General features: G+C 41.4%; 2 long non-coding RNA genes across 2 annotated transcripts; both read right to left on the reverse strand.

Annotated features, from left to right (window-relative positions):
- Positions 1-1619: 1619 nt before the first annotated feature.
- Positions 1620-3689, reverse strand: LOC309699578. The gene is made up of 3 exons (XR_014274398.1): positions 3569-3689; positions 3334-3449; positions 1620-1635 (listed from the first exon to the last, which is right to left on the reverse strand). It is a non-coding gene; the product is annotated as an uncharacterized lncRNA (long non-coding RNA).
- A 5838-nt stretch (positions 3690-9527) lies between these two features.
- LOC309698180 lies at positions 9528-11484 on the reverse strand. Its single transcript, XR_014274019.1, has 3 exons — positions 10356-11484; positions 9800-10174; positions 9528-9688 (listed from the first exon to the last, which is right to left on the reverse strand). It is a non-coding gene; the product is annotated as an uncharacterized lncRNA (long non-coding RNA).
- Positions 11485-18434: the final 6950 nt, after the last annotated feature.

Here is an 18434-nt window from a genome sequence, read left to right on the forward strand (position 1 = left end):
ATATAAGATTAGATACTAATTGTTTATTTGGTGTTAAAGCTCAATACATCACTACTATTATCCCTTCTGTATATGAATCCCCACCTTTTAGTATCTTAAATATATTATGCTTAAACTGGACATATTATGCTTTCGCTTAGTTTCTGTCATATTGTTACAATGGTGGATGCTCATATTAAACATAGCCAATAATAAGTGTTTGTACCAGTAATCAGACTCCTTTAAATGCTCAGTTTCAGATTTGTTTTTTCTTCTCTCGGCTCTCTCTGGCTTCAGAGTTTATATCCTTAATCTTATCTTCTCAGGGATAGAAGCCCCTCCCACCTGCCGTTGAAGCCTTCTGTTTGCTAGGGGCAGCCAATCAGAATAAAGTTGGTTTTAAATGGTGCTAAAGTGTGATGCTTTTTTAATTGAGGGGATGCATCTAGGTCCAATGGAATTTAAACAAGACTTTTAACTGTGAGTCATGCAAAGCTACTTTGACAGTGTCCAACATTCAAAATGTGGAACTGGAAATGACCATAATAGCTCCCTTTAAAGCAAAGGATTTCCAGCTCACTCCAGAAACAAACACCACGATGTGATATGCCCCGTCATTCGGTCATTTTCAGAGATCCAGCAAAGCCAAGATTGTGGTCTTTGCCAGAATTATTTGACAATAGCTCACGTGGATTCCTCATCTTCTCTCCTTGGGGCAGCAGCACAGGGTCTATTGAAATGTGTAGCACTGATTGCTGAAGTAGGGGTCTTGTGAATGGAGAGAGGGGAACAACAGGCATTCGATAGCGAGCGGTGGACCGGTGTCATAGCCAGGGGTGTGCACCACTCCAATCACTAGATTCTATTGTTGTGCATTGCTGCCCATGACAGATCTTGGTATCGAGCCACTGGCAGAGTACCAGAGCATTGTCTGGTTGACAGCTGCCCCAACAATCCTGTTGTGTTACTAATGAGTACGGGCACTAGGGGGCAGTGTGATTCTCTGCTGGCTCTCGACCAGATGGGAGAGAGATGCACTGATGCACACAGCACACTGAGATATGCCTGACGAGTCTAAGAGATAGAGCAGTTAATAAAAGCAAGAACAATGAGCTGTTATTGGAATTCAAAGCTTTATTGGAATCTACGCATCAAATCAAAACATTCAAAGACATGTTTGACTTTTAAATCTTATCAGTGCGACCAAAGATTCCTTGGTGAAAAGGGAGAAAGTTTCATTGCATTCATTGTTGCATAGCAATAGGAAAAAAATGGCAAAGACACCAGATGTACAAGACAATAACTGTATAATCTCTTTATCCAAATCGACACAATGCAACAAAAGAAGTTCCCTTATACAGGCGAGAAAGTAAAAAGTAATAATGTAGACGAGCTAGACTTGAAGTACACCCGACTGTCAAGAAATGCTGCAAAACAAAGCCATCCAGGCTTCTTACTACTCTTTTGTTTTTTCTCTTCTTTCTCTCACCATAGAATATTGTAAATGAACAGAAGCAAGTAAACTGTCTGTCCTTGGAGGTTACAAGGAAGTGATACCATTACTGAACCGTTCCTCATTAGAGGGGGTGTAAGACAAGAACCCAGCCGTCAGGCCAGCTCCCTGTCTCTGGCAGTTCTGGGTCACCACCAGCCACACTGCAAAAAACCCCAAAAACAACCACCATTACCAGACTGCATTTGCTGCAGAAATCAGACAGAAATGCTGCAGCAACATCAAAAGAAAAAATAAATCTTTAATCTTGAGTGTCTTTGAATCTCTTCAAAAGTTTCCTCGGGTTTGGTAACAGGGAGCGTGGAGAGGGACAAAGATTGTGTGTTTCTGTTTGTTCGGGATGGTGATTGTTTTTATGTTTGGGGAGCAAACAACATGGGAAAATGAGGCTGAAAGAGATGTTGATGCTGCATTGTATCTTTTGATCTTACTTACTCAATAGCTATCAGAAGTAGCATCTATGTGATGTGTTTTTATGTTTATTTTGATGCAATTTTCCAAGATTTAATCACCTTATACTTTCTAATGTATTGTCACTATCGGATTTCATTATTCAAAACAAATGAATTCAGCCTGTCAGATCCACCTTGACGAGCATGCTGAGTCGACCCGAGGACATCTATCAGTTCCAGAGCCGCTCCACTTTGTCACCAGTGTGACTGACAGCGCGCAATCTGAAAACCCGGCTTTGAGGTCATGTGATGGCCACTGAAGCATACCCACAAGAGCGGAGCGGCAAGCGGGTGGGACACCAGGTAGGAGCATCTGCTCTGGGTTTTTCTAGAACACACACTGCCTGTGGCGCTGCAGGCTTGGCTGGCCAAACATCTGTCTGCAGTGTGCAGGCCGGCTGGATGAGCAGACCCACAACCCAGCCAGCCAAATGAACGTCCTGCACACATGAACGTCCTTCAGGAATATGTGGGTTAATGTCTTCGTTATCTCAGCCGTACGTTACTCGTTCCTGTCGGGGTATCACTTTTTCCAAAGCTGCTGTTGGTGTTTGTTTTTCGTTCTGCAGCGATCCCTCAAGATAAAGACCACATCCTCTGAAGTTGCTTGTTTGTTAACGCTTCATTTCTTGTGAAGCAAATTTATTCTCCCAACATCACATGGCTCAGAGTACCGTTGCCGCCAGTGAACTCTATCCGTGCCAATTTAAACCAAATATTTGCCTTTGTTTTAACAGTAAGATGCCATGTATATTCTTAACATTGAAGAATTTTACATAGTCATGAAAATGGTTGCTCAGTTTGTATTTTCTATCCCTCTGAACAATATGTTTTGTATTTCCAGCAAACCTGATGTTGTAAATACGGGTATTACATGAATGAATTTTCTCAGCACAGCGAATAGATGCTGACTCTCTGCGCGAAAAAATTCTGGGGATTGTACTGTGTTGTGCAAAAGCTTTAGGCATCAAAGTAAAGTCCGCATTTTTTCAAAAGACATAGCCCTACCGTTAATAGTTATTCATATATTCATACAAATTGCAGTAAATTCTCAAACTAACTTTAAATAACTCGTGTTTTTAAGATAAGCAGGTTCTATACTATCCTAAACTGAGTCAGTGTTTTTGAGGTCTGGGCTAAATGATTCCTTGAATTTAAACTCTTTGTAATTATGTCTATGCCTGCTTTTAAAATATCCATACAGCACTGAAGATGGCTAAAATTCTGCACGACATCATATTGAACAAGCCTACAGTCCTTCAAGCACATTAGGCACGATGCTGCTTTTGAGCTAAATGCTAGCATCAGAACGCTAATGCTACAGTCACAAAAGGGAAAACAGTTGGGAGACTCAACAAGACCTAAATGACTGTAACTGTGTGCAATGACCTTGAGATCTCATAGCCTTTGAAATGGTCCATTCAGCAATGAGGAACAGGTCTGCAGCCACTCGCAGGAACTTGCCATCTTCAAAGCAACTTTGGTGAGTCGAGATGGTGATAAAACTGCAACAAGGTGGAGTTAGTTTGCTTTCAGTTTGCAGTTGAATGGGGTTAAGATAGCAGTTACTTTTCATCTGTTTTGTTGCCATCTGCGTAGACATAAATTCACATCAGCTACTTACATCCAGAATTCAACCAACCAGTCATTTGCTAATCTCTCTGAGAGTTACTGCAGGCAAGTCTGTTTGCCTTGCAGTCCAAAGAGGTTGCACAGAGCTTTGAGCGTGCAACACTCTCAACCGTCTGCACAAACAACTGGTCATTGCAACTACTCTCCTAGCAAAGCAATTCAACAATTTAACCATGGAATTTCCTAGTCACAGGGAGCCGTCCTATTTTTAGTCCCGTGTGACTTAGTACATGCTCATGATGACAATTAGCATCCTTACATTTGCTTTTTTGTTACTCATTCCATAAACCACAGCTAAAAGGGATGCGATTTCTGATGATTTTATTAAGAATCATAACAAATTACGATTTTGACCTGATGATGCCTCTAAATGGTGAGATAACTGATCATCTGAGTCAGTATAGGATTCCTCTTCCAAGGATCAAAGCTGTAAGAAAAATCATGAAGTCAATCCAGTAGTTATTGATGTACTTTAATATAGACAAAAGTGGACTGAATAGCCTCCAACTGACTGACAAACATCAGCCACCTGTTTTAAATATCAAAATCTTTTTTTTAAATGGTTCGAACTCCACGTTTGTCTTTTATATACAATCTCAATGGGCTTGAAATTCATAGGTTACTGAAGTGTAGAGTTTAGTACTTCTGTGCTCAGAATAGGACCTGCTGTGAAACAAGAGGCAGGCATCGTAACCTTGCCAGGATAATTGAAGAAACTTTGCAGTCACTATCATGTCAATCAAGCATTCATGTGCTGTCTCCCTGTGAAGCGGGCTAAACATTTCCAAGATAATTAGGAGGGAGTACAATTTGACAAAAAAGCAACCATTAAATGTGGTTTTAATGAATCCAAAACATTCTTTACAGGACACTGCTTTTGTGTAATTAGCACGCATGTTGAATTCCTGGACAAAAAGGTGGTAATGCCCACAAGAGAAGCTCCGGTTACTTTTAAATTTGCAGCATTTGCAGGGGGAATTGTAGTCTATTTAATAATAATAACAAAAATGATAATAATTTAAAAAGTACATTTTTCTGTTGCTGTATTATTTCACTTTCAAACAACAAACGCCATGTGCCGTCACGGCACAACACTTCACACAGCTCAGACCAACAGAAAAGAGCAGCATGATGCATCTCGCCCCCTTGTCCCCTTCTAATCCAGCCTTGCCGACAACAGATGGCCGTCTCTCCCACAATGCCATGCGGTCGCAGATGTCAACAGAAGAGGTGACAAACACTCTGCAGGTGTCTGTCCCTCTGTGTCCGCGGTGCGCGCGCGCGTTTGTTTGTGTGCGTACATCAGGGGACAAAGAGCATCTTTCTTGCTGGGAGAGGAGTGTGTAATTGATAGCAGAGGACAACCTGCAGGAAGGAAGTGCCATCATATGCTAAATGGATGGGTAGGCACAGTCTGGCACGAACTGTTGGGACAGATGTGATAGAAGTAGACATTTGTCATTATGGAATCTTATAGGAGTGTGTGCAGCGTCTTCTAAAATCACTGAGATCTGTGTGGTCGCTGATATTTAACAGCTCACAGAGAGAGACGTATTCTTTATAAATCCTACATTATACATCAAATTGCAAACATATCCAATATTTCATGCTTTAGTGTTGGAGCACTTTTAACTGCACTGTGCAATCTGTTCCCTTTCCGTGTGCGCTGGCCAGACCAGGTGTGGTGGTTGGCAGGGGCTAGCAGAGCCAGGTGAGCAAGCTGCTGGCCAGGTGCCCTCCAGAAGCTCACTAGACTGACCAGATACCAGATGGCTTTGGAGCACCAGCAAGCTGGCAAGTACAACGATACGCACACACACGAGAGCATGCGTAGGCGCTCATGCAAGCGGACCTTCTCGCACATATTTTACATACGCACGCACACAGGCGCTCTGATGTGTGCTATAAAAAGTCGAGCATTAGGAAACACTGCAGCCCTCCAGCGAGTTTGGATGTGAAATGCTTAATGTGCTTTTACTGTAGTTCTCTCCCAGCGGCCAAGGTGGAACTCATGCACAACAAGGCGATATACAAGTCTCTGCACCTCGGAGCTCACATAAATGTCAATCACAAAGTCTAAAGCTGGACTGCATTAGGAAGAATTTTGTGGTGTATAAAGACTTTTTGGCGTGCGACTTGAGCAACTAATGGAAACTTTTGCTGCACTTTAAAGGGGTATCATATTTTCTAAATACGGGTCTGCTAAGCATTCACATGTTTGTATATAGTACGCTACACTGTGTGAATAATGATCAAACATGGGTTGAGGTTTGCTTTTTTCCTTTGATCTGCTGTACCCACAAAATTCTTTGCAAAAACGAGTCTTTCCAAGCTTCTTGAGGATTATATTTCCACATTGTACTTTCACTTACATCCTTCTACAGAGCCACTTGATCACTTTAGCTACCACGAGACCTGCCCTTTGATCAAGCGATGGTTCCTAAAGAATTAGAGACACTATGCAGGCATTTGTTGCTTAATTTAAAAGTTAACAATTTCATATTGATTTTTTCCCTTCTGCTTTATTATTTAACCTGATTGACACTGCTTATATTTGTATACTTCATCATATATAACTTTGCTTTGGGTTAAGGGGTTGTTTGACTTCCAGATCCAGCCTTATTTTAATTCCTAATTTCTCCTCTCAAACTGTATTGTTTTAACATTTTATAGATGAATAGAATATTTAGAATGTAACAAGGTTTCTCGTCTTATTTTTCCTTTTTTAAAAACTTTTGATGTTAATACCCAGTGATTTCCTGTTATCTGCCTGCTGAGGTGCAATTCAGAATCTACAGTTAACAAAGGGCTCTTACAAAGGTAATTTTACAACAATTTAAATAGTCAGTCAGGGTTAAAGTGACATGTTATTGCAGTAAAGGTCAAGTTAAAACAGATTTCACACCAGGTTGAGTCAGATCATTTCCAGTGTAGAGTTTTAAAACTTTAATATATTCCATTTACTCTTTCACCTTGCCAGTAGGTCCTCCGTATCTGACAAGACCTGCCAGCTTTTGAAGCTAATAACACAGCAATGCTTCTATAGGTTAATACAGCCTCAAGAACCTGTTTAAACGACAGATTTCATCCTCATAACAGCTTCTACTTGCATGTGTTAACACAGCAGCGCCTGAGACCTGAATACGGCTGGTTTTAAAACATGCATGCATTTTAATGCTCAGCCTCTGAATAGAAACAATGACAGTAGTTTCTTCTGCATAGCTGACGGTTCATAAGCTGCACTTTTGGGCCTGTGCTGGAGAAGACGAATCGGCCATCTGTAAATATTTATTCAGCATCTCTATAATTAAACAGAGCCAATGCATCATGTCAGGCATACATGTCTGATGATACCGGCTCACACACAGTGCTGAATAATACAGTGGGGAACAGCTTGGTCAAACATTTGTTGTAGATCCAAGAGAGAGACAGCGAGACTGAGACGGACGGAGTGATGAAGTGACGAAGAATAGATGCGTCCAGCCTATTAGACTAGTAAATAGTTGATTGATGAATTCAAGATGACATTTGTGGTGTGATAGTGAAAAGGAAATAAACAGATGAAGTCATAGATACAAGACGTTACAGTGGAGAATAGCTGGGTGGTAGCAAGAAAATATGATGTCAGAGGAGGAAGACAGACAGGCAGAGTGGGGAGGTCAAGGAAATAAGCTCACAGTGGTCTGTCAGTAGCTGTTCAAACTATTTGAACCAAAATTTTGGATTCATCACTCCATTAGATCTGTTGCCACTGATTTTAAGCCCAGGACTTGTGTAATTTGGCCTGCTTCAGCCTTTTCTCCCACTTTCCATTCATCAGAAATAGTCTCTTGACAGCCACCCATCCACTGAGACCATTTCTGATGAAGCTTCTGTGAACAGTAGATCAACTGAAGGGTCAGATGCATCTCTCAGATCGTGTGTCAGGTTGTTACTGGATTTTTTTCCTCTTATTTCTTCAAGAGAAGACTTTCAGATACTGTTCACATGCTGGAGATACCTTTTTAGGGCTGCCACATTTTCTTTTCCACTTGTCCAGTTTCCTCACATTTTTTATGGAAACATTGCACACATATACCATGTTTTTGGCTACTACCTCTTTGGGAATCACATTGTTGGTGCAAAAACACTATTTTACATCTGCCAAAGTGTGTTATCTTTGGCATTTTTCACAGATTGGGCTAAAAAAATTGGGATATGTGTGTGTTTTTGTGAAGCCTGCTTGCAACAAAGTGCCTAAAGGTCCAGTATCTGGACCTTATTAAAGTATCTGTTATGTGTAGCACAGCAATGGTTCATCCTTTGACTTAGATGCTTTTTTTTTATGCTGGAATGATTTACAGGTGAGTGTTAAGTGGTCTAACAAACAAAAAGACATTCTGCTAAAATGGTCAAGTGAAAGGACTTATATCACCTTTAATGTTTTTAAAGATATTTTTATTTCTTTTTGGTGACTTTTGGTAAAAAGCCCAAATCTTAGCAACAGGCAATGATGATTTTAGACATTAGCAGATCCTTAAATTTAATATTCTCACAGAGACATTTGTATAAAAGCTGTGTCCTCCTCCAAAATGCAAACAGTGCTCAGAACCCAGTGACAGTAAAAGAGGAACTTGTCCTTGGTCACACGAGCAGGAGACAGTCACCTTCAGCTGTGCTTTCAGTAGTGGAAGTACTGGAGGTTGAGGTGAGGGTGCTGCTGGATAGAGCATGCAGGAGGTAGCACACATGCTCCACCACTTAAGCGCTTTTAATTCACCAGACAGCTCTCAGGTATCCTTACATGGGCACAATCAGACATCGCGTCGACTATACCATCACTAAACTACTTAGTGTCTGATTAAATCACACAGACATTCGCATTCTCACACACACCTCTACTGGATGATGTCCAAAGTTTAGGGCTGTAAGGCACGTGTGAAAACAGCTTCAAGTAGCTCATTAAATCCCCTTAACTCGATTTCTCACTGAGCTAAGTATAAAAAAAAAACAGTCTCTGCAGCTTAACAGACATGGACCTGTTAAGCTGCAAACGCCTTACATTGCTTACTCATTCAACAAAAAAAGAGTGACACAAGCCACAGGAGTCCTTTTGCTTGCTTTCTATCAAATACAAGGCCAGCTCTGGTTTGACTTCACAAAAAATATGAATAAAGACTCTTTGGTGTACGTAGGAGTGATGTTCCTGTTTTTTTTAAGTGATGTTCTTCATTACTGAGTGTTGCTTGTTGACTCTCAGTACAACTGGAAGTCAACTGATTACAAATTGATATATAAAATAAAGAAACAGTATTTCATATAATATTAAGAAATCATAGGAAGAATACAGTTTAGTATCATTTGCTTTATTCTGTACTACCAACTGCAGACCTATGGGGAATCTGGTGCAAACAGCACACACAGACTAGGGAGCACTGTAAAGCCAGATCTATGAAAATTAGTTTTATAAACAATTTAGTAACATTAATGTAAGATGTAGATTACAGTTTTTGCCCGTTGCCTGAACACATTTTGCAAAACTTTGCTCATTGTGCCAAAACCCTAAACACAAGTAAACATGACACAACACTGGGAAATATACCATTCACATCTGCACCAAATTGAAACTCTACTCTCAAAACCTAACATTCCTTTGTCAAAATGTAACTCTGTTGACAAAATGACACATACTTGCATCATATGCAAACACTTACAGAGCAGGAGGAACACACTAGTCTACTTTATATAAAGCACTGCAGTCTTTGATTTCCATTGTTCATTCAGAAGGCATATTTTCAGGAGACACATTTGCAAACAACCAAAAAAGCAAATAGACCTACTCAATATTGTACATTGCAGTACCATGAATTCAGATAAAGCAAAAAAAACCAAAACAAAAAAACCCCCATAATACAGTAATAGAAAAAACACTATACTGTAAACAAAAAATCATGACAATTGTGCATAAGTGGGCTCATGGATCCCGCCGTCTGTTGGGGTCTGGCCACAGGACCTCATCAACATCGCAAGCAATGTCTTCTCCCGCTGGGCACCGGGGAAAATATCCTCTTCCATGTCAAAACCATCCATGGATTGCTGTCACCTGAATGTCGCCGCAGGCCTGTTCCATTGCCTGCAGAAGAGGCATGCAGGCATGTAGTTGGCGGTCATATACACGCCATCTCCAAGCCGAAAAAAATTCCTCTATAGGGTTTAAAAATGATGAGTAAGGGGGCAAGCATACCACTTCAAGTTGACTTTGGTTGGAGAACCAGGCCTGGACCAGAGCAGCCCGATGGAAACTGACATTATCCCATATCACCACAAACCTGGGCTGATCTGGTCTGTTCTGTACAACTATATCATGGAGAGCATCTAGAAATGTGAGTATGTGTTGGCTATTGTATGGACCTAGTATTGCATGATGGTGCAGAAGCCCTCGAAGGCATATGGCGGCACATAATGTGATGTTTCCCCCGCGCTGCCCTGGGACGTGCACAATTGCCCTTTGGCCAATTACATTACGACCCCGTCGTCTTGTTTTGCTCAGGTCGAATCCAGCTTCATCAATGAAAATGTATTCATGAGGCTGTGCAGCTCCATCCATGGCCAAGATTCTCTGAAAAAAAGGGGAACATATCACTGTACTACAGTGCTACACATTCAGCACCCTCACCCCATCACACAGGTACCTGTGTAGCTCTCAGAATAGATCCATGTGGTACTGATATGGTACATATTCAGCTGCTACTGGACTTCACCAATACTCTATTGTAAATGTAAGGGACAGTTACACGTACCCGTACATATTCAGCTCGAAGTCCTTTGACCCTGTCACTGTTCCTCTCGAATGGGACTCTGTAGAGCTGCTTCATGGTGATGCTGTGTTTACCCAAGATGCGTCTGATGGTGGTGATGCTCACATGGTCTATGTTGCTGAACACTCGCCTGTCTGCAAGTATTTTCCGTCGTAGCTGGTGGAGACGGATGGCATTGTCTGCCCTCACTAGGTCCACAACAGCAAGTTCCTGCCGTTGTGTGAACAGGCGTTGGCGTCCTCCCCCAGAAGGTCTTCGAGTCATTCTAGAGAAATACAACCACATATTGTCATCGGTTTGCTTATTTTTCTTACAGTACTTTACTGTATATACTGTATCATCCACTGTACAACACTGTACTTCAATATAAGTAATCATGGTATGTTTCACAGAAACTACCACTTTGGCTGCAAAAGGAGCATTAGCACCCTGCAATACCCTGTACACTTGATATGGTAACTGTAGAACAGTACTATGAAAACCATCTGAGTAGAGTAGAAGGCAGTGAGATGAAGACAGACCTGTTTTCTAGTCGGAATTTTCTTATTACAGATGCCACTGTGAAGTGGCTTAGATGTGGGTGGACTCTCTGCCCAGCTTCCCTCATAGTCAGGCCGTGGTTGATGACATGGTCCACCAAAGTTGCTCTTATATCATCAGAAATATGGGTCCGTGCATGGCCTCTTTGACCTCCTCCTCCTCTTCCTCTTGCTCTCCCTCCATCCATGCTTGCAAAGTTCTTGAATTGGCTAAACTGAGGGCTTTTTGTGGCTGGCTAATTGGTGTTCAGTTTTGCAAGTAAGTGCCTTCAGGTGTATATTTGAGTGGTTGCAATTACCCGATGTGTTTTGTATTTTGGATACATGTGTTTTCCAAATGGCACCCTGAAATTTCATTTTTGAACGAAGTGTCTTATGTATGAAATAGAGTGTAGTATGCAGGACCATGTGTGTTGCATAAAGGAGTAAGTGTGTTGCATAATTGCAACCAGAGTGCAAAGCAGCACTTTTGTTTAAGGTATGGGTACATGTGTTTGGGGTATGGTAACAAAAGCTTCAAGTTGTGTTACTTTAGTCTAAGCATGGGTTTATAGTGTTCAAGCAACGAGCAAAAACTGTAATAGAGGGGAAATCAAAAGTTGGGTTTTGCTGCACACGGGCTCAGCTTTTAGCTATAGTCTTTCTAGTAGATCCATAGCACATCAAAAGCATGATTTACTGGCATAATAAGATATAACCTCAGTACAGGTATATAAATGGTTTAATTCACAATTTGAAAGAAAAAAATTGGTGTTTTTTTTCCATAAAACTAAATATGCAAATAAGCATAGATTCAAATTGACCATGCCACAAATCTAAGACCCCATTAGAAGATGTTTAGTTTCTTTCAGCCGACTGTGTTTCTCCTCCATTTGTTGCCTGTGCAAGCCTCTAAGTACGTCCCTGCCTGTGTGCAGTTTGTTTATTAGTATGCCAGTTGTGCCTGGATTCAAATCCATATGGGAGCTGCCATTTCTGATCATAGACATTTCACGCAGATATAGAGCAACGTTTCAACCTCTCCGGGTCCCTTGACAACAAACCACGGACAATCTTCATCCATCTTCCTTCCGTCTCAAACCAATCAAATTTGTGTGCCATGGGAGAGCAAAGAAGTCCCATGTACATTTCAACAAAATATCTCAGCCAATCTGCATTGCAAAACTTGGAGGAATGTGACATTTAGAATGAAAAATTGATTTTGCAAACAAGCCATTCAGGAATAAATTGCTTTTAATTAAGATGTTGGTTTGACATTCCTGCAGTGCCCCTATCACATTTTAATATTTTTATTAATACATGGCATTGGAAATAATTAATTTTGTATTGTCCACAGAGACAGCCTCATTAAGTATTTCACTATTAGTACTCTATTGGCTCTGTTATGGTTTTTCAACTTTTTGTCAACTTTGGAACAATTTTATGATATCCTAAAATCTTAAAAGAGCCTCTGTCAACTTTAAATTGTATTTAATCAACAACATCTTCCTTTTTTAGTTTTCTTTTGGTTCAGGTTTATAACATTCTCCGTTGAGTCACAGCAAAGTCGGCCTGACTGCATTTCAGATGCATTGTTTGATAGCCTGAAGCTTTGCCTTCTCAGTTGTTCTTGGAGAATTATGTGCAATATGTAGCAAACTGTAATGAACAGGTGATTTTTGTGCATTTGCTATAAATAGCTGGGACAAACACTTTTAATTGCGAGGCAGTTGCACAAGTTACCTCACAAGAAGCAACTTGCCTCCAAAAATTGTGGACTCATGTAAACCGACTACAGTCACTCTCCGAAAAAGTAGTCAAGGGTTGCAAATAACTGCTGCCTAATTTATAAACACAGACAAATTGCCAACATGTTACACTCAGAGTCAGTGCGATGATGACTCCAAGTCGTCTGTGATGTATTTGCAATAGGGGTCTCTATTGAACTGGTTGCCAGCTGTTTATATTCCTGCATAAAAGCAGGGTTGCTTAGCACCCATGTCATTCTGCTACCAGGGAAGGCAAGGCAAGGCAAGGCAAGGCAAGTTTATTTGTATAGCACAATTCAACAACAAGGTGATTCAAAGTGCTTTACAGAGACATTAGAAACAAAAACAAATAAAAAGCATGATTTAAAATTGATTAAACAAAATATATTTGAACTTTTTTAACAGTCTATTTAGACTGCTGCTTTGTTTCACTGTGGATCTGAATCAATGCACTCAGCAGACTTGCAGAGGAGGTACTTTGTTTTGTGATGCTTAAAAGTTTCCCAACTGACCTTAAAAAGCGTTTCAATACAGTAAACATTCATAGTTTTCAGACTGAATGTCTTTTGCATCCATTATTGTAGCAACCCGTGTTGCTACAATTCTCGGGCTTATAAACCTTGAGACCTTCACTCGAATTTAAAAGTTCTAGGAGTTCATATTTTTTAAAAACATTTCTTTCATCTGTGGTATCTCAGAGGTTCATACAGATCAATAAATTACATTTCTTCTTTTCCCTAACCTTTGCATGTATGCTGGTTGATGCCAAACCACATCTCACTCTTGGGTTTTATTATTTTTACATCTTACCTCCCGCTTTCAGGCTCGAAATAAATACAGACATTTTTTAATGCAATAACATGGTGTTCTTAAGTTTCCTTTGGTAGACATAGTTGTGATTTTTATTTAGGATTAAATAACACTGATTACAGGGGCAATCGAACAACACAAAACTACATCTCTGTCATTCAGTTTTACCCACAAACCATCGCCCATCATGTCCTTTGGCTTTCTGGAAGTGAACACACACTCACACATGTGTGCACACACCACATGTGCCCCCTTACAGAGATTGATGGCATGCATTGCTGCCTCTCTTCTAGGCTAGCATCCAGGTGCATAACAGCTGTGGAAGCCATGGAGAGTGTGCTGGGAAAGGAGAGTTGGGGACTCAGTAGACCAGGGATGGGTGGATGGAAGTGGGGCCAGGGGATGTAAAGGGTGCTTATGGCTTCTTCCTGTCCATTGCAACAGAACTACTAATCTTCACTGTTGCTGTGGTGGTGAGCTCAATTTCATCACACCCTCTTGGTCACAGCTGCTTCTCCCTCCGAGCGTAAACTTTGCTCTGTGCTCTCTACTGTCTCCGTTGACGGACAAGAGTTGAAAGGAGAAAGCAGCATGGCGATTCGCACAAAAGAAAGACAACAAAAAAGAAGCGGTAAAGCTCAAAAGAAATGTGTTGCATAAGCAGTGCTTCATTTGGGCTTCAGAGAGATACATCGCAGGCACTCAAAGGCACGGTGGCTTACTGTTCAATCGGACCAACTGTCAGTCACTTTCACAACGCGGTAAAAGGCTCAGAACAATGCAACCAATGTTTAACCACAAATTCTCAAGTCTCAAGCCTCAGAAAAAGGTTGATCGCACTTGTTCTAGCAGCAGGCACCTTTCAGATAAATATACTGCCATCACCTTTAAATCACAGTAATGGATACGTCTCCCTACTGCTGTTCGCAATTAAGAAAAAGAAAGTTTAAATACGCTGAATAATGTCAAGAGTTGATGTAACTTGAATAATGTCAAGTTTCTTCAGCTTGAGGTCGCAGACAGCCACGATTGATTAGTTATTATGACATTTGTTGATTATTTTCTAGCCACTTTAAAAAAAATAGTGTTAACCATTTTTATTAATTTGAGGCATTTTAACAAATCTATATATATATATAGATTTGGCGGGGTACATATATATATGTACCCCGCCTCTCGCCCTATGACAGCTGGGATAGGCTCCAGCGCCCCCCGCGACCCTGAAAAGGATAAGCGGAAGCGAATGGATGGATGGATATATATATATATTTTATCTCTTAGCAACAAAATTCTTTAAATGCCATGTCGATGTCGCTGGGAAAAACAATGTAAGCTATCTTATGGTTTATAATACATTTGATAGATTCAGCCGTCGGACAAAAACATCACAAGCAATGATGAAACTAATAATTAGTAGGGCTACTCTTGTGAGTGTCATTGTCTGTGTATTTTCTTAGATATGCAGGGAACTCTGTCAAGGTCAGGACTCCACACAGAACAATTAATCACTGAGCCAACCTGGAGGATAAAACATGGTTTCCTAGCGCTCCATATGTTGCAGGGTTTATACAAGGCTTCACACTGTGTATATAGGTGAGGTCTGTGGAATTTTTGAATGGGGATGGATTCACTGAGCAGGAAACAGTGGGGTTCGAGATGACTGATGGGCTGTGATGTCCCACTGAGTGTCGCGGTGAACTTTCTGGATGTGATTTGGCTCAGTGGGCTTAGATTATAACCAAATGGGCTGAAGACAAGATACAACATAGCAGAAATGCTCCAGAGGTACCACAAGATTTGTTTTAACTTCCAGATATGATTTTTTATTTATTTATTTTGCTGGTTCATGAAACAGTGAAATAAAGGGCATGCGCCCAAGACTACCCGAACTGAAAAAAACAACTTTCGATATCAGTATGCATGTCTGATGCTGACACATCCACTAAGACCACACAAAGAAGCCTTTCCACACACACTTGGAACTGCATCATGTGTATGTGTGGGTACTGTATCCCAGCATGCTATCCATCATGTGGTAAAGCCACAGTAGGCAGTATACTGTGTGTTTGGCCTCGACTCGTCGTTCAGCCCTCATTAGCCATCAATCACCTCCTCTCTACTGGCTGCCTGCATGGGAAGAGACCTCCTGACTTCACATCCTAGCAAGATCTTCAGTTTGGCACTTAAAACACCCGCCCACACACACACAGCCACACGTGCAAACAGTAAAAACACATACTCGCTCATTCTCAAGAAGACAATGTCAAAGAGTTTCAGAGAAATGTTTGCTTACTGAGAGCAGGTGGAAGGTCTGCATGTTCCTAAAGTTAAATAGCTTGTTTGTCCTGTTTATCTTTTGGAAATGTCACGGAAAGTCCATGGATACTATAAAATCTGCAAAAGGTTAAGATCTTTCCTTTTAAAAATTATTTCAAGCTGATTTTGAACATGAAGCCAGTTTGACTACCAAGGCCTCCTTTGACTGCCGCTTTATTCACAAAGCACCCCTATGGCTTCTACTTCCCACAGGAGGTGGAGCTTGTGTGGCTTGTTTGGGCTAAGCCCAGCTAGGTACAATGGGCAGGCTGCCATTTGCTCACCGTTAATCATGTCCTCCATAATCCAGGATCCAGCGTGGGTTTGATGTCCCTGTTCCCAGTGAATTTGCTTGGTTTCTAGAATTTTTCTTCTTTTGAAAATTGTAGTTTGTGGGAAACCTTTGGAATAAAAACCCTAATAATTAAATGATAAGGTTTTTCTTTTTGGTCTGAGGAGCAGTGAGCTCAAGATTGCTCTTGGGTTCAAGTTCAAAGCTTTGACAAAGGGTGGCTTGCCCGCTGGATTAGAGATAAGTTAATGCTTCAATTAGAAAAGCTAGGTTGTTCTTGTTCACATGTGGAGGAAGAGTGAAGAAGAGATCTAGAGCATCTGGGTTTATTCTTGGAGATCAGGTGAAGAGCTTGGTTATTTGGATGGATCTCAAACTTGAGCCAAAGAAGAGCTCATTAAATTGGTTCAGGTATCTGACAGGGATGCTTGGTGGACACCAAATAGGTGATTCTCAGGGCATGTGGAGAATTTAGAACGGGAATCTTGGGTATCTTATTATCACCAGAGCCAGGTGAGATGTGAGGCCATCTCCGGTGTAGTCTGTTGTACAGGAATGTATGTCCAAATTTCATTGTTTACATATCTTAGATTCTCTATATTCCTTAGAAAAAACTTGTTTTTTTTAACTGACCAGAACTTTGTTTTCAGCATTTGTATGACTGAAAATGGGCTAAAAGCAGTTACTATATGTTCACTGTATGATCTGTTCAAGCTGCCTACCTGTGCACTGAATCAGCATGTGTGCATGAACTGAATGTACATCTACATCTGTGTGAAACAACTGTGTTTGTTTGAACCAGAACAACCACATGGTGGATTACAGGATGCTGTCACGGTTAAGGGTGAGATTGCAGGAGGTGGGATGGAGTGTAAAGAAATGAAAAGGAAAGAGTTTTTTTTTTTCATTGACTACTTGTGTTGAGTTTTCACTGTTCCCTGGGGACATAAGAGGCTTTGTGTATTTTTTCTACTTCACCTGCTGGGCAGTGTATGGAGGCCATTACTTAACATTGATAGCTGCAATTGCTTTTGTCCTCCACAGCTGAATACACTGTAGCGTTGAGGAGATGTAAGGCTGTGCGTTCCCTGCGCACAGCAAGATACAGAGTGTCTGTGGAACTGGTGTTTGATTTTGTCTTTTACTGCAAGGACTTTCTCTGTCCCATTCTGCTGGATCACCTAAACATAATGCAGGCTTTGCTTAACCAAAGTGGTTTGCAGCTCACAGTGCTCAACACAATACTCACAGGTTTGGAGTTATTTGCTTTCACTGAGTCATAAATCATTTTGAACTTTTGCGATTTGGGCATTATTACCAAACCCTGCTGATAAAAGGAGAGCATTTCAGCGTCATATCCTTTACCCTTTAGACTTCCCCGCGCTTCCTCGTCCTCTCTCTGCGTCTCTGATTCCTCAACTCCTATCTCTTCCACCAGCTCTATCTCTGGCCCCTGTCTCTTTTGCGATTTTTCTTTCCCTCTCCGCTGTTTTGCCTTGTGTGTGTGTTTGAGAGCGAGCGAGCGGCAGACAGACACAGAGAGAGACAGACAGAGAGAGGCCTGACACATGGGCCCAGTTCCTTAATAATGTCATTCGTTGTGAACGCTATTAGCAGATTACCCTTGGCCCAGGGCAGCCTAGCCATGTGCAGGAACTAGATAACCTTGTGTTCGGTAATTTAATATCAACACTTCCCCTCTTTTCTTACCACACTTTACAACACACAAATACCCTGCTTGTCCCCTCCGGTCCTATTTCTTGAACAGAGAGGGAGGGAGGGAGGGAGAGAGGTGTGTGTGTGTGTCGGGGGAGGGGAGGGGGGAGATGGGGATTATACGATAGTGACTTCTTGAAGATTCCTTTCCTCCACTGAGAAGTGTGTCAAATCGCCCCTTGTCCATGGGTGTGAGAAAATACATAAACAGGCTTATAGTGAAAATTCCATCAGATTTAATGCAGTGAATTTAGCTCAGCACAGCATCAAAGGAGCCACCCATTTTTTAAAGGCCTCAGATGGGGGTAATGTCACCCCCCTCTCTTAATTTTTCTTCCTCCTGGTCTATCATAGATGTAATATTTACCACATATCAGGCCAATGTGAAAAGCACAGAGGAAATTTCCTGTCGCACAGTTTGATTTTGTGAGGAGTGGGTGAGTTCAGGGACGTACAGGAGGGGAGAGATCTACCACTTAAAGGAACGAGCCGTTCCAGAATCAAATCCCACGCTCCATCCCCCACGAGCTGATTCACAATCCTGCATTAGCGGCTATATCACACTTCGTCCTGCTGCTAGTCTTTCTCCCTCCGCCCGTGAACCAAGCAGGGGCGAGAGGGCCAGGCGGCACAGCCCTAT

The sequence above is a fragment of the Aulonocara stuartgranti genome (genome assembly GCF_965226115.1).
Source record: "Aulonocara stuartgranti genome assembly, chromosome: 22".
In the NCBI taxonomy this organism is placed as follows: domain Eukaryota; kingdom Metazoa; phylum Chordata; class Actinopteri; order Cichliformes; family Cichlidae; genus Aulonocara; species Aulonocara stuartgranti.